General features: G+C 46.3%; 1 protein-coding gene across 1 annotated transcript in view; it reads left to right on the top strand.

The window, feature by feature from the left end:
* Window positions 1-15,874, top strand: part of XKR4 (XK related 4) — a gene marked incomplete at its 5' end in the record, with an annotated part of 437,799 nt that overhangs the window by 404,823 nt on the left and 17,102 nt on the right. The gene's annotated exons all lie outside the window — the stretch shown is intronic.

Genomic DNA, 15,874 nt, shown 5'->3' with positions numbered 1-15,874 from the left:
TTCTTCCCGCCCTCCCGAACTCTTGGCTAGAGCCCCTGTAACCACAGATGAACAAGGGGAAAACATGCAAATTTATTTAATACAAGTTTTACATGGGACACGAATCTTCCTGAGGAAATGAAGACCCCCAAGAAACAGTAAACCTGAACATGTTTTTTAATTGTAATTTTTAAAATTTACCCCCAAATGGGTCAGCCTATATGGCGCCACAAGGATTTCAGGAGCAGATTCCTTTGTGCCCCTTCCCCAGTGAGCCCCTCCCCCCTCCCACAACCCCTCCCATAACCCTCAGTTTGGTCTCCGTATTTATGAGTCTTTTCTGTTTTGTCCCCCTCCCTGTTTTTAGATTGTTTTTGTTTCCCTTCCCTTATGGTCATCTGTTTTGTCTCTTAAAGTCCTCGTATGAGTGAAGTCATATGATTGTTGTCTTTCTCTGACTAATTTCACTTAGCATAACACCCTCCAGTTCCATCCACGTCGTTGCAAATGGCCAGATTTCATTCTTTTTGATTGCCAAGTAATACTCCATTGTATATATACACCACATCTTCTTTATCCATTCATCCATCGATGGACATCTGGGCTCTTTCCATACTTTGGCTATTGTTGATCGTGCTGCTATAAACATGGGGGTGCCTGTGTCCCTTCGAAACAGCACACCTGTATCCCTTAGATGAATACCTAGTGGTACAGTTGCTGGGTCGTAAGGTAGTTCTGTTTTTAGTTTTTTGAGGAACCTCCATACTGTTTTCCAGAGTGGCTGCACCAGCTTGCATTCCCATAAACCTGAGCATTTTTATATGATGTTTAATGAAGATGAGGAAGCCATGGGGAAAACGTGACAGGGACCCAGGAGGCACGAGCTAGGGATCTGTCGTCAACTGAGGGAAGCTTAGGAGGCCTGTGTGTTCAAGATTCTTCTGGGGTCCTTACCATCTTCAGTGGTAAGGAGGCTCCTTTTTTCCGGGTACAGGGAGGACACCTCTCACATGAAAGTCTTATGACCAGCTTCAGGGCAAAGCCATAAAAATCCTTTCCATATCTGCTACTTCTCAGAGTCCTTCATCTTGAAACACACACTACGTCAAGGTGCCATATTTTGGGGTCGCGTGTCCTAAACCTGTCAGAGCGAAACTTACATGTGAGCTCATACTTCCAGGAATAACCCTTAAATTGAGTTAAATGTCTTCACCTCTTTTTTTTCTCTTTTTTCTTTTCATTTTTTTTTTGTTTGTTTTTTACTGATTCCGTTAGTCTCTACGATGCGGCAGTGACGTAGGTAATTTCAAGCAAACGTGTCTTCCCAAATGGAATTTTGTGCTTCAAACACACAGTAACTGGGAGATCACCTCAGACTCTGACAGTTCAGCTAAGAGGCGACTCCCTCTATTCTTAGGAGCGGGTGTTGCGAGGAACCTTGCCATCATCAATCACACAGGCTACATATAAAACTAGCGTGTCTGAGCTGTTGAGGGGCTTATGTATTTCTAAAATAAGGTGATAGTAGAAAAGATGGTTCAGCTGGTCTCAGTACCCCTGCACAGGGGACCTGGAAGCTGGTCGTCACTCACAAGTTTCTGTGGACTCACAAAGCACCAGACATTTTGTCATCTAGGACGCTTAGATCACAAGGATCTAGCCTGTCAGGTCTGGTAGTCTATCCAGAGATGTATTAAAGTGTTCACAACGTTCCTCAGTAATCTTTACAGATTACGAAGCACTTTTTTTTTTTTTAATTTTTTTTTAAATGTTCATTACTTTTGAAAGACAGAGACAGACAGACAGAGCATGAGTCGGGCAGGGGCAGAGAGAGAGGGAGAAGGAGACGTAGAATCTGAAGCAGGCTCCAGGCTCTGAGCTGTCAGCCCAGAGCCCAACACGGGGCTCGAACCCATGAACCATGAGATCATGACCTGAGCGGAAGTCGGATGCTTAACCGACTGAGCCACCCAGGCGCCCCTACAAAGCACTTTTAAAACCACTGGCCCCTACTGCTAGCCACAGTCCTGGGAGTTAAGAGTTGAGTCTATTTGCAAGTCATTCAAAAGCATGCATATGCTGTGGGCAGAATGGCACCACTTTGTGTGTCTTACATGTGAGGGGTGTGGATGAGGGCCTTGGGATATTGGCAGGTCCCCTGGCGGTGACGGATGCAGGGGGAAGGCAGTGATCAGGCGAAGGGAGCAACCAGGCAGGCTTTCCTTCCAGGAACCCTTGAGCTGGGGTCTGGGATGCGGGAGTTCTCCAGGGGGCGCTGGGGGAGGGGACTGAGAGGCCCAGGCAAGAGGGAGGAAGGGTCTGGGCCAGTGAGGCAGGAAGTGAGGGACGACCAACCAGAGAGGGTTGGAAATTTGGCTTGGAAGGATGTTCGGCGGGGAAGAGACTCGATCAGAGGTGGCTGTGGCCAGTTCACTTGACTCACAAGGTGAAAAAGCCCCGGGAGCGGGGAGCTGTAGACCAGGCCGGCTGGGAGGCCAGGCGGGCAGGGGCCTAAACTCGGGAGCGGCAGGTAGGAGTTTAGGAGTCCAGGAGCCCACAGCCCCTCAGGCCCCCCTGGCCTCCTGGGCATGTCCCCTGGCACCTGCTAGAAAGCCTCTCCAGGGCAATCTTCATCGTCCTATTACAAGCTCTCCAGCCTTTCTTCTCATCTTTCCTCTCCCAAAAGTGTCTCAACGAGGCGTTTATACCAAGTGACGCCCCCGCCCCTCCAGAGGAGAGGAGAAAGGGGGGGCTGGGGGAGGGTGGCTGGGAAGGCTGAACCCCCGGCTCCCTGGCATGAGCCATTTGTGAACCCTTGGGGATCCTGGCGGGGAGAGCTTTCTCTGAGCCAGCCCAACCGTAAGAACAGGTAGCGCTACAAACCCGTGTCCTCGGGGTATTGAGTCATTTTTTGTAAATCACCTAGAAAAGCATTTCGGGGCTCGAAAGCACAGTTTATTGCTGCATTATTAAATGGTCCCAGCCGCAAGCCACGTCCTTTTTGCTGACGGAGTAAAACTGAGGCGACCCAAAGGGCAAGTCACTGGAAAGGGCAAGTCACCAGAAGCTGGGCCGTTCCCGCCCCCCCCCCCGCCCCCCCGCCCCCCCCCCCCAAAATGGCCTCTGCTGCTCTCTGTGAACCCTGCAGGCCAGGGAAGCAATTAGACACTGGAAAGCCTTAGAGAGAGCTACATCCTGTTAAAAAAAAAAATTAAATAAGAAAAAAAGCAAGGTATTTTTAAAGTACATCCGTTTCTGCCGAAATGGAGTCGTGAAAGCAAGAAAAATGAATGATCAAAAGCAGATAAACGAAGTCTGTGTTGCCCTCCCCCAAGGACCTCAACATGGTTTGGGGGCAACCGTCTCCTGTCCGTCCCTTTCTTTCTCCAACTGATGGCCCCCTTTCCCTGCCCCCTCCCTTGTCTCCACCATCTCCCCTCCAGCCTAGGAGAAACCCACCCGGTGCCCAGAGGTCCTGGGGTTCCCGGAGGCCTGTGCCCTGGGCCAAGCCATCCCCTCCATCTGGGAACCATCCTTTCTTGCATACAATTCAAGCAAATCCTTCGGGCCAACACCGTCCCGTGACCTAGGCTTTCCCAAGACTGAGCCAATAACACTTGTCCCTGCCTCAGACTTTCCTACAAACCCTGAAACCATTTGTTCTGCGTCCCCTCCTTCCTTCCGAGAAGGTGCCCTTTACTTCGGCAGCCTTGAATCCAAATAAAATGAACCCCGTATTTCACCTAGGTAAATAATACCAATTGTTTTTTTCTTCCGGTTTCAAAGTGATTTTTAGTCAGTCGTAGCCTCCCGCCAAAAAATTATTTAATATGTGCAAAGAGAAAAAACCTTTCTCCTTAGGCTGTAGATTGTACCTCTTACCCTGTTCTTTCTCTGTCCTGTGATTCTGGTAAAGCCAACTTCCTCCAGTAAAACTTCCTCTACATCCAGACGTAGAAGGGCTCCCGGGCACAGGGAGGGGGGATGGGAAGAAGGGAGTAAAGTTAGGAGAAAAGCTAGGATCTGGACTGGCTAATCATATCTGTACAGTAAGTTTTCTGCTCGCAAAATGCTCTAGCGGCCGTGATTTCGTTGATCCTTGCTCAACCATGGGAAGAATACATAAAACCAAGGGACTCGTCCAAAGTCACAAGGCTACCAAATGTCATTTCCCCCATCCTCACCGCTGTCTTCCTCAGTGCCTGGCACTTTGTGTCACCAGTTCCCATCTCCTGGGCCCCTTCCAAGTCCTCTGAGCACGAATAACTGTAAATGTGGGGGACCAGCCCGTAGTTCTCGTTAGAGTTAACACGGGATTATAAACCCCCGGGGGGACCCGGACTGTCACTCTCCCACCGACAGTAGGGAAAAGGGAAAAGGATTTAAAGTCAGATAAATGTGGGTGTAAATCTTAATTCCGCTACTTGTTAAAAATGTGCCCATGGGTTAGCGGGGCCGCCAGGAAACTAAGGCCAGCGGGCCAAATTCAGTCTACTGCCCAGTTTCCCATGTGTTGAAGTATTGTCTCTGGCGGCCGTCTCGCCACAACGGCAAAGCTGAATGCTAGTGACGGGGACCCTTGTGGCCCGCAAGGCCCAAAATACAGACGATCTGGCCTTCCACCGGAAAAATTTGCCACTCCCCCAGGGAAGATTATTTCACCCCCGAGCCTCCGTTTCCCCCTCTGTAAAATGGGCAGCATCGCTTACATCAAAGAAGTGATGCTGTGACAAATAAATAAGATAATAAATGTGAAAGGGCCACACAGCAGTGATTGATACGTGTTGGGATTTTTTAAATCATTATTTTAGTCGTGCTGTTGACAGCCATGTCCCTCTGTGGTGGGTGAGGGGAGGACGCAGCCTCTGTCTGTCTCCATCCCTGTTCCCCTCTTTGTGTCTCTTCATTTTGCCCCACTTCACCCCCTAGCCTCCAGAGGAGAAAACCTTTAAGAAAAAATAGCGTGAGGGTTAAGAGCATTTTCAAGGTGGGGGCGCCTGGGTGGCTCAGTCGGTTGAGTGTCCGACTTCGGCTCAGGTCATGATCTCACATTTCGTGAGTTCGAGCCCCACGTCGGGCTCCGTGCTGACAGCCCGAAGCCCGAAGCCTGGAGGCTGCTTCAGATTCTGTGTCTCCCTCTCTCTCTGCCCCTTCTCCGCTCATGCTCTTTCTCTCTCTGTCTCTCAAAAATGAATAAATGTTAAAAAAAATTTTTTAAAAAAAGAACATTTTAAACGGATAGAAAGTAAACTAACTCTAGAGAAAAGTTCAAAGGCCCCTGGGTGGCTCAGTCGGTTGAGCGTCCAACTTAGGCTCGGGTCATGATCTCGCGGTTCGTGGGCTCGAGCCCCACGTCGGGCTTTTCAGTGGCAGCTCAGAGCCCTCTTTGGATTCTCGTCTCCCCTGCCCCTCCCCCACTCACACAATGCTCTCTCTCTCAAAAATAACCATTAAATATTTAAAAAAAAAAAAGGAAAATTCAATCTTCTTGAACAGCTCAGGTTACTTGTTTTATGTCTTTTGAGTAGTAATTTCTATCATCATTTTTTCAATATAAATTTAATCACGCAATTTGTAACATTGTACTGAGAACGGTGACTCCTTGCCTTCTATTTACAGGGTTTTTTCCCTACATATAAGCATGATATGTTTTCACATTCCCCCATTCAAAATGTGTGTCTCCTTGGGAAATTCTATTAAAAATCTAAAGATAATAAACTTCAAAATTATAAGCTGGATGGATCTATGTGAGATCATCTACAATCTTCTCCAATCAGAAGGAAATAACTTTCCACGTTTGTGAAGACACTTTGTTTCTCTCAACAACCTTCTTCGACTCCTTTCATACTAAAACGCTTTCTAAAAATTTCAGTTCAGCGTTTCCCTTATCAACGCCTTCACAGCCTTACAATTTGCCTTGCAAAGAAGTTGAAATCCTCAGAATGGATTACGAGAAGTGTGTGTATCCCTACCAAAACTAAACATATTAAGCACTTAAATATTTTTAATCGGAGCTATTACAAGGTTTAAGACAGAGATAAATCGTTTCAGTGCAGGAAGATTTAGAACGTCCGAGACCCATTGGAGCTAGTGTTACTTTCTTTACCTTCACTGCTCTCACCAAAGATCACAGCACAGAGGGCCTTACGTTTTTTCAATTATTACATTCTTTCAACCAGGTCAATCCAATATGCATCCAGCCAAGATCTACTCCTTTTACACCTGGAACTAAGAGACCAGTTCTAATCATGCGGAAGAAATGGAAAACCATTCTGGCTCTGGAGAGTCATCTTGTGACCTCCTCCTCTTCGATCATATACTCCACTGAAATTGTTCAACACTTTTTCTTAGGGGAAAATCCAGGAAAACCAGGAGGGCTGTGTTTGGTTCAGAAAATGTGAAGGAGAGAAAAGCATGGTTTTCCGCCTAGGGGCTCATGCTTCAGGTCTGTTTTGTGAAAAGAATCCAAAATGGTGAGCCTTTGGCCTGACAACAGATACGGTCGCTGTGAGAGGGAAGGTGTGGGTGCGATGGGAAGACTTTGGGAGCCAGATGCCTGAAGAGGCGGCATGTTCCAGAGTCATCTACATTTCTCCGTGTTATTGTCCCATGAGCTTGGACTGTGAGGGACCTGAGATCTCCCTGCACGTGCCCATGCCTCATGACCCTGTTGCCGACAGCCATACCAGTCTATGGTCATGGTGGACGGATTTTGGAATCTGTGAATTCTGACACCTGCCCTCCTCGCTAATTACATGAGCTCGGGCACATTACTTAACCTTTCTTTGTGTCTCTGTTAAACAGTGCTTGCCTCAGAGTGTCATCAAGAACTTCAGATTGGACAAAGGACATGGGTACCCAGCACATCACGGTGCATATAGCACGGACCCATATACCTCCTCTTTTATTTGTCTGTGATTATGAGCTTCAAATGCACTAAAGAAACCTTAAGTTTCTTATATTGTCAACATTATATTGTCATCTAAAATTCAATGTCTTGTCTGTTGAGGGACTATACTTTTAGGAGAAAAAGCTATCTTGTCTGTGATGATAAGACAGAAAACAGTATGAAGGGTTGAAGGATAATCTCACCTTCACAGCTGGGAAAGGCTGTGATGTAAATCATCTGTTCCCAAACTATCGGTCAGGGAATACTTTAAATTTCCAACAAAAATGTTTAAATTGACAGGATGAAGGAATGGGGTGTGAGGAAAGGAAGTCAAGATGTGTGCAATCGAGGGGTGCCTGGGTGGCTCGGTCGGTTAAGCGTCTGACTCTTGAATTCGGCTCAGGTCATGATCTTACGGTCCGAGAGATCGAGTTCTGCACTGATGCCTCAGAGCCTGCTTGGGATTCTCTCTCTCTCCTTCTCTCTCTCTCTGCTCCTCCCCTGCTCGTGCTCCCTCTAAATAAATAAATAAACAAACACTTTTTTAAAAAAGATGTGTGCAATCAAGATAGTGGGCAGAGAGAGAGAGACAATATGAGAGCAGCAACTGGGTGACAAAGGTACTACTTTCAGAAATCAATACACAAGAGAGTGACCGATGTCAGGGACCCAGCAGTCAGCCACAGGATACAGATCGGCCCTTTGGGGAGACATGTACATCATCACCCACACGGATGTGTAACAACAGCAAGGGTGCCAAGGTGTGGCGTTAAGAACCAACGCAAGGTGCCGTGGGCACTTACAAGGGACGGGATTTGGGACGGAGGCTAGGAAAGACTTCCCTAAGGAAAGATGCTTACAAAGAGGAGGAGGGATGCACTGGAAAGAAGTGGCTTTTCAAGGGTGAGCCCAGCATTTCCCATCTGCAGGAAGAAAATGCAGTCTTAGCAGCTGAGGAAGGCAGACGGGGCAGGCAGTGCGTCCGAAGCGCAGAGAGGCAGGAGCAAGATGAGGTCAAGGGGCTGTGAGAGCTCCCGGGTCAGGCTTTCTCAAAATGTGTTGGTAAAACCTCAGTGATCAGTGAGTTCGCTGCCGGCACAGCCCTGCTGTCTCGGTCAGGAGAGGGAAATGCGAATTCAGGAAAGGGCAAATGCAGGAAGATTCCGATTCGGCAAGGAGTGGACCCAAGGAGACATCCAGAGGTGGGCGTCTTTGCTGGCCCAAGTCGTCTTCCCTCGTGATGGATTCCAGAATCACTAAGCACCCGTTCACTGACGCTGCAGGAAGGGGACACCCGTTGTATTATTTCTTCTGTTTTTGCATATGCTTGAAGTTTCACATAATAATGAATGTGTTAAGTTAAAAATGCAGTTTGGATGTAAACACGGGCCACTGGCCAGCTGTTTCCCTGAGACAGTAAGCTTCGGCTGGCCTGTTGCAGGGGAAGGGCTGTGGTTGCCCTCCCTAAGAAGGAGGAAAGAGACAGGCTCATTATGATTGTCGAAGAAGCAAAGAATTAGAGCCCTTGGTTCAATTCCCTGAACCTCCTACATCTGGGGAATTAGGCTATAAATCCTACGAAGCGTTCTCTGGAGATTTCCAAGAATTGTTCACACCCAGGCCACAAACGACACGACAGGAGCACAGACTTTATTTCACACTGTTTTGGCATTTGCAGCTCAGACTGAAATTGCAAAGCAGCAGAATAGGAGAGCAGTGAAGAATTGTGCACATGTTTTGAATATTTCAGTCTCTCTGTGGTTCCAACTTTATATTTGAAATACTCCTTCTTCCTCTCTATTTCTTCCTCTCTCTTGCTCTCTCCTTCCTTTCTACGAATTCTTCTGCCTTTCTTTCCCTCTAACTGCCAATTCTTTTTTTAATTTTATTTGTGTGTGTTTTTTTTCCAATTGAGAGAGAGCACAAGCAGGGGAGAGGGGTAGGGGGAGAGTGAGAGAATCTCTTCTGGAGCCCAACGTGGGGCTCGATCCCATGACCCTGGGATCATGACCTGAGTCGAAATCAAGAGTCAGATGCTCAACTGACTGAGCCACCCAGGCGCCTTTCCAAGTGCCAATTCTCAACATATGCCACAACCCATCCAAGGCCCATAGAGGACAGGAAGGTAAAGAAGACAGATACTTATCCTTACCTAAAAGTTCACTCTAGTGTTAATAATAAACTAAACAATTGGGGGCCTGGGTGGCTCAGTCGGTTAAGCATCCGACTTCAGCTCAGGTCATGATCTCACAGTCTGTGAGTTCAGGCCCCGCGTCGGGCTTTGTGCTGACAGCTCGGGGCCTGGAGCCTGCTTCGGATTCTGTGTCTCCCTCTCTCTCTCTCTGCCCCTCCCCTGCTCATGCTCGGTCTCTCTCTGTCTCAAAAATAAATAAAAACATTAAAAAAATAATTTTTAAAAAAATAACACTAAATATTTAAATTAAATCAAAATTAAACAATTGACATTAAAATTAAATAAATTAAAACACAAAATCAAACATAATTTTAGACCAGGATACATGCTCTGAAGGAAGAGGACGGGACACTTGATATGAAAACATGTTTGTAGAGAGAACGAATTTACAGCTGGGGGCCAGAAGTAGCCCCTTCCTAGTCTAGACGTCCCCAGATCAAAATGGCTTTTTGCATTATAATATTCCCTAGGGTCTTATATTCCATGCCAGCCCCATTCTTTCCATTCTTTCTGAAAGGAAATGTTTAAATTGAGATGATTGAGCTTTTGCCCACAACCGCCCCCCTCCCCACCCCCCACCAACCAAACTCCAACCTGTTATTTTATCCTAAATAAAATATACAGATTTTCTACTTCTGTCATGAAGATTGCATTTAGGTCCTACTTAGAGGAAGATTATAGGAAAGCAAGTTACTTGTAATAAAAACAAACAGACAAACAAAAAACAAAAACAGAGGTTAGCAGTGACGAATCCTTTCAGTGGGAACTCCTTGAAAGCAAATCTGGAATGCCAAGCCACAGGATTCAGAGCGGTCCTTTCTTATTCTGAATTTATTTTGAGTTTTCAGAACAGTTGGGAGGCTACATTTGGGCAACCCCAAACATTATTTCGTGAATACAATTACATTTAAAAAAAAAATTTTTTTTTAACGTTTATTTATTTTTGAGACAGAGAGAGACAGAGCATGAACGGGGGAGGGGCCGAGAGAGAGGGAGACACAGAATCGGAAGCAGGCTCCAGGCTCTGAGCCATCAGCCCAGAGCCCGATGCGGGGCTCGAACTCACGGACCGCGAGATCGTGACCTGAGCTGAAGTCGGACGCTTAACCAACTGAGCCACCCAGGCGCCCCTACAATTACATTTTAAAGAATAATTCAACTCCATATCATGTTGGATGGGAGCAAGAAATGGGCAAAAAGACGGAAGAAGGACAGAACAGATGCAAAGCGGGGGTGAAGGACAGACTGACAGAAGGAGAAGAAAAAGAAGGAAGACAAAGACACAAAAGAGACACGGAAACACCATCAGGGGAAAGGACATCCGTAAAAAGCAAAGAGAAAAGAAAGAAGAAAGTCAAAACTGTTGTTCACTTGGACAGCCCAGTATCGATTCCTATCCATTCCCTTTGAAATGCTAATTAGCCGACGAGACAGTATGAGACTCAAAACCCTTTTTCTGAGAAAAATCTTTATTCAAAATGGGGAAGCATCTAAGACTTCCTCTGAAACACTAGTCTGAGTGGCTAAGCAATGTATGTGACAATTCAAGTGCACGGATCTCAGAAGCTAGAATGTTAACTAACTTGGATTTAAAGAAAAGAAAGAAAGAAAGAAAGAAAGAAAGAAAGAAAGAAAGAAAGAAAGAAAGAAGAAAGGAAGAAAGAAAAAGAAAGAAAGAAAGAAGAAAGAAAGAAAAAAACAAAAAAAAAAAAAAAGAAAGAAAGGAAGGAAGGACGGAGGGAGGAGAAACCCCCACCCCATTTAGAGGTTTTAAAATAAAAATTCTCAGGTTACAGTTCCAAAGGTGTTACGTCCCCCTTGCCACATCTTATCCAAATATACACATTCAGCTCAAAATGATGGAATAAACTCTCACACTGACTTTATGATCATTAAACCCTTTTAGTCAAAGTCAGATCAGTTGTTTGGACTGCAGTGAGAAAACAAAAACACGTGGGGTCAACCAGAATCAATCCGGCGGGCAGAAGTTTTCTGGAAGGCGAACTTCTCCTCTACCCTCTTAGGTCTTTGTTTGAGGGCCTGCAAATTACATTGGCAGATTAGCAAGACAAAATGCAGATTTAATTACATATGTAATCACGTGTGTAAAGATGTAAGACATGTATGTCATCTTGTGTGTGCACACAGGTTTTCACAAGGAAACGTGACTTGAGGTCATTAGAATTTGGAGTTTATGTATCTTTGTTTTTAAGTTTATTTTTGAGAGAGAGAGAGAGAGAGAGGAACAAGCAGGGGAAGGGACAGAGAGAGAGGGAGAGAGAGGATCCCAAGCGGGCTCCGCAGTCAGTGCAGAGCCCCATGTGACGCTCAAACTCCTGAACCATGAGATCACGAACTGAGCAAAAATCAAGAGCTGGACACGTAACCAACTGGGCCACCCAGGCACCCTGGAGTTTATATACCTTAGTAGGGAATGGGGCGGGGCAGAAGGATACTTCGGGGAGAACAAATGCCTTCTCAAAAGTGGGGGAGATTCCAGGAACTCAAATGCCTTCAGCTTAAATAATTGTTATGCCACGGTGGTTTATTCTGGATCCCTTCAGATGCAACACACCCAAAGGGCACAGGTTGTGAACTCTTGGATTCCGATGGCTTGGCAACATGGTATTTCTCAGGCAAGCTGCATACAAAATCACCTTCTTAGAACTGTGGCTGCGTCTCCGGAAATTTACGTCCTCTCGTATTCTGAGAAGGGCGCTATACCAACCACAGGGAGCATACACGAAGAAGAATTGTCTTCTTTCCACGAGAAAGCAAACACTGTCATCTACAGCCAGAATCCTTCCAGGTGTCCGATCCTGTGGACCTGGAACACGGAGACTGTAGGCCTGGGGGTGCTCGGGTAGATAATGAGACACACGGCTCTGGGGCTGGAGACATCTGGTTCCGGGACGGGTTTGCTGAGAACTGGGAAACTCAAGAGGTGTGGAGTCTCTCAGGGAGGGGCTGAGAAGGAGGAGGCCCAGGGCCAGCATCCCAGCCCGTGCCAGTAATCTCAAGGAGGAGCCGATAAAAATGGAGAAACCAGAAACGAGGAATCGAAGGGAAAATGGGAAAGGGTGTGGAATAAAAAAAAGAAGAGATTCAATCAAGTGAAGAGCGATTCTTGAGGTTAAAGGGGGCCCGTCATTTGTTTGTGATCCCTGGGGATCCTGTGCTCCTGAAGACGCAGGGCTGGAATATAGAGACAGGGCATAACTGAGAGGGTCCTTTCTCCAGGACGCAGGGAGTTCGCTTTGGGGCAGAAGGATAATTTTCATCAGAAACCAGCGTGGGGAAAGAACGAGGGAAGACCAATCGCGTGACCTCCCCGCGGGAAACGGTTTCGCTTCTATAAGATAGATCATTGCAGGGGCGCCTGGGTGGCGCAGTCGGTTGAGCGTCCGACTTCAGCCAGGTCACGATCTCGCGGTCCGGGAGTTCGAGCCCCGCGTCGGGCTCTGGGCTGATGGCTCAGAGCCTGGAGCCTGTTTCCGATTCTGTGTCTCCCTCTCTCTCTGCTCCTCCCCCGTTCATGCTCTGTCTCTCTCTGTCCCAAAAATAAATAAACGTTGAAAAAAAATTAAAAAAAAAAAAAAAAGATAGATCATTGCAGTAGACAAGCTCTGAGGTCTCATCACCTATTTTAACATTTTAATAAATAATATAATCCCGCCGAGTCCTCTGTTTTTGAGAGTTTGATTTCAGAGTGAAGTTTTATAACTGATACGCTATTCATTACTTTCAAAGAAAATGCTGACGGACACATCACATGCTTCTTGGGACTACTGGAGGAATCCTTATATTTTAATATCTTAATGGTGTCGGGGGAGAATTATTGTTCAGTGTCACTTATGTAATATTCTGGCTCGGGAGGCCTAACCTGAAAGTAACTGTGAGGAAACAGACAAACCCAAAACAAGGCACACTCTTTTCTTTTAGGTACTGTGCCTCCAAAACAATGCCAATGTCAAAAAGGCAAAGAAAGTCGGTGGAAATATGCCTGATTAAAGAAAACTAAGTTGATGACACAACTAAACGCAATCTCCGATTCCAGACTCAATTCTGTACCGCAGGGAAAAATCCTACGATGGGCGTTGTTCAAGTCAACTGATGAAATTAGAATACTGATGGTGGATTAGAAAAAAAAAAAAGTATGGTATCAATGTTAAATTCACTAACGTTGGCAAATGTACTTGGTTATCTAAAAGAAGACCCCTATTCATAGGAAATAGGGTAAAGGACCATTGTCTGAGTCCTTTGGGGCCGCTGTAACAAAATACTACAGGCTGGGTAGTTTATAAACAGCAGAAATGTATTGCCCACAGTTCCGGGAGCTAGAAGTCCAAGATCATGGCCAGCATGCTCTGGTGAGAGCTGTCTTCTGAGTTGAAGACTTCTCATTGTATTCTTAGGTGGCAGAAGGGATTTAGGGAGCATTCTGGGGCCTCTTTTACAAGGCACAAATCCCATCCATGACAGCCCCACCCTCATAATTTATGCACCTCCCAAAGGCCCCTCCTACTAATACCATCATCTTTAAGGGTTAGGGGTTCAACGCATGAATGGGGAGGGGGACGTGGGAGCACACAAACATTCAGACCACAGCAGCCTAGATGCACGCAATTTACTCTCAAATGGTTCAGAGAGAAAAAGAGGGGTGGGGGTGGGCAGTGATAAAGCAAAGGAAGCCATATGACAATCCTGGCAAAGAGTATATAGGTGTTCAACGTACTATTTTTATTTTTGCAATTCTTCCGTTAAGCACTTCATGGGGGTGTGAATTTGTAATGAGGAATAACTCTAAGGTTGCCCCATATTTTCCGTTCAGGCCTATTATTTGTCTTATAGAAATTCACTGCTAAGCAGAAGGAGAAAAAAAAAAAAACAAAACCTCAAATGAACCAGGGAAATTCTAATTGTTGCTAAAGCAGAGAATTCACGAAGGGAGCGGTCATAAATGGACAGGAAATTGGCCTCCGCTGTAGGCAAAAAGTTTACGTCTTAAATCGTAAGATACGCTGAGAGCAAAGCTGAGAGGAACTTACTTTTCTACTGCCAGAATATTGCCTTAACAAGTTCCTGGAGTGTCTTGAAGCAGGCTGGATTGCTTTCTTGGGACATGGAATAAAAGGGGTGCAGATTCCCGGGGAATTTGGACCGAGTCCGTTTTCCAATTGGTTTACATCTGCCAACGGATGATTTTACGATGCGGCGCACGTAAGGTGTGGTTTTTGGTTTTTTTACTATTTATCACTTCTTTGTAAAACAGCCTTTAAGAACGCCTGTGAAAAGTGGTACCCAGATGGTTCTGACTCCCCGAGTCGCCTCGCGCTTTATCCACCTGCCCAACAATGTGGCCGTCTTCCTGAAGGTGGCGCTGTGCGCGAGCGCGGGGTGTGAAAAAGAAAGGACCTTTCCGGTGTTGCACCTGCCCTGGGGCGCGGCGTACACGCACAAGGAATACTCTCCAGAACAATCTGTACCATGGCAAACGGTGCAGATAAGGAGCGAGGTCGTGAGCCGCTTCTGTGCCCCTCAAAGGGGTTGGCATTAAAATGGCACAACCTTTTTGGTCTTCAGTCCTCAACTGAAAGTAAGGGTGTCCTTCCCAGAGTCGTCATTCCACGACCTTTTACTTCCCGTTGTCGCACCTTCTTCTTTCTCTAACTTTTCTTCCTACCCTCTCTTTTCACTTCCAAATTTGCTTTACAATTGGTGTGGGTGTTTTCTACCTCATAGAAATTATATTATCATTTAAAAAACCGAACAGCCCAGAAAAAAAGAAAGCAGCAAAAAAAAAAAAAAAAAATTTTTTTTAACACAAGAAAAAGAAAAGAAATTGTATTATTAAAGCCTCCTTTGCGTACTGGCCTTGAACTGACCTAAAGTGTTGCCATACCTGCCCAAGAGTTATGGTAACGGAAGGTGTTTTGTACTGGCCAGAGCCAGAAAACCAAAACTCAGGATTGGGAGGCACATCTGGGCCATTCTGCCGACTTGATTGGGGCTGGACATGAGAAGTGGCCGCTGGAAGTCTTGTGACAGTTTGTTGAGTAGTGTGCAGACTGACTAACATTTCAGTGGCCAAGTGAATTCCCCCAAAGGGCTCTCTCCCGAAGGAGGCCAGTGCCTTTCCCGGTGAGCTCTGTCCGTGTCTGGACCATTCGGGTGACACTTCAGACACAGGAGAAGCAGCAAAAGTGGAGGGAAATATTACAAGTCGTTTTAGAAACTTGCAGACACACTTTTGGAGAGCGTACTAACCAAAGGGGGTCCATAAAATGATAGGAGAAGGAGTTGAGGTGATTTCTGTCCCGTCTTTATGAAAGAATAAGCCATCTTTCTTCGAAGGGAAACGTCTTCTTCTAAGGGAAGGGCAGTAAGGAACGGACAGAAGCTACGGGGAGAATCACATTTGGGTTCTGTTAGGACAAACTGCATACCAGGGGCCACAGGAAACATTGCCAAGAAGGTTTTATGGACTCCTATTTGTAAGAAAGAGTGGACTTTCTTTTGTGAGTGAAGTGCCTTCATTCTTGTTCAGAAGCAGGAAGGGAAACCGGCTGTCTCCCCCCCTCCCCGCCCCCCAGTTTCTGGTGATTATTTATCCCTTTCATCCACAGAATCTCAAAGCCGCCTGGAGCCTTGGAGATCACCCACTTTGCAGATGAGGACGCCAGTGGAAGTGATTGTCCAGAGTCATCCAGAGTTGAAACAGCAGCCCGGTTCTGTCAGCCTCCCCAGTCCGTGTTTATTTTCCCACCGCACAAAACTACCTCCTTGGTTTATTTCCAGCACACGGAAAGTCA

Source organism: Herpailurus yagouaroundi, unplaced genomic scaffold (assembly GCF_014898765.1).
Source record: "Herpailurus yagouaroundi ecotype Mexico unplaced genomic scaffold, PumYag 165, whole genome shotgun sequence".
NCBI lineage: Eukaryota > Metazoa > Chordata > Mammalia > Carnivora > Felidae > Herpailurus > Herpailurus yagouaroundi.
Note: the sequence above shows the minus strand (reverse complement) of the source record. Positions and strands in the feature narration are given on the sequence as shown.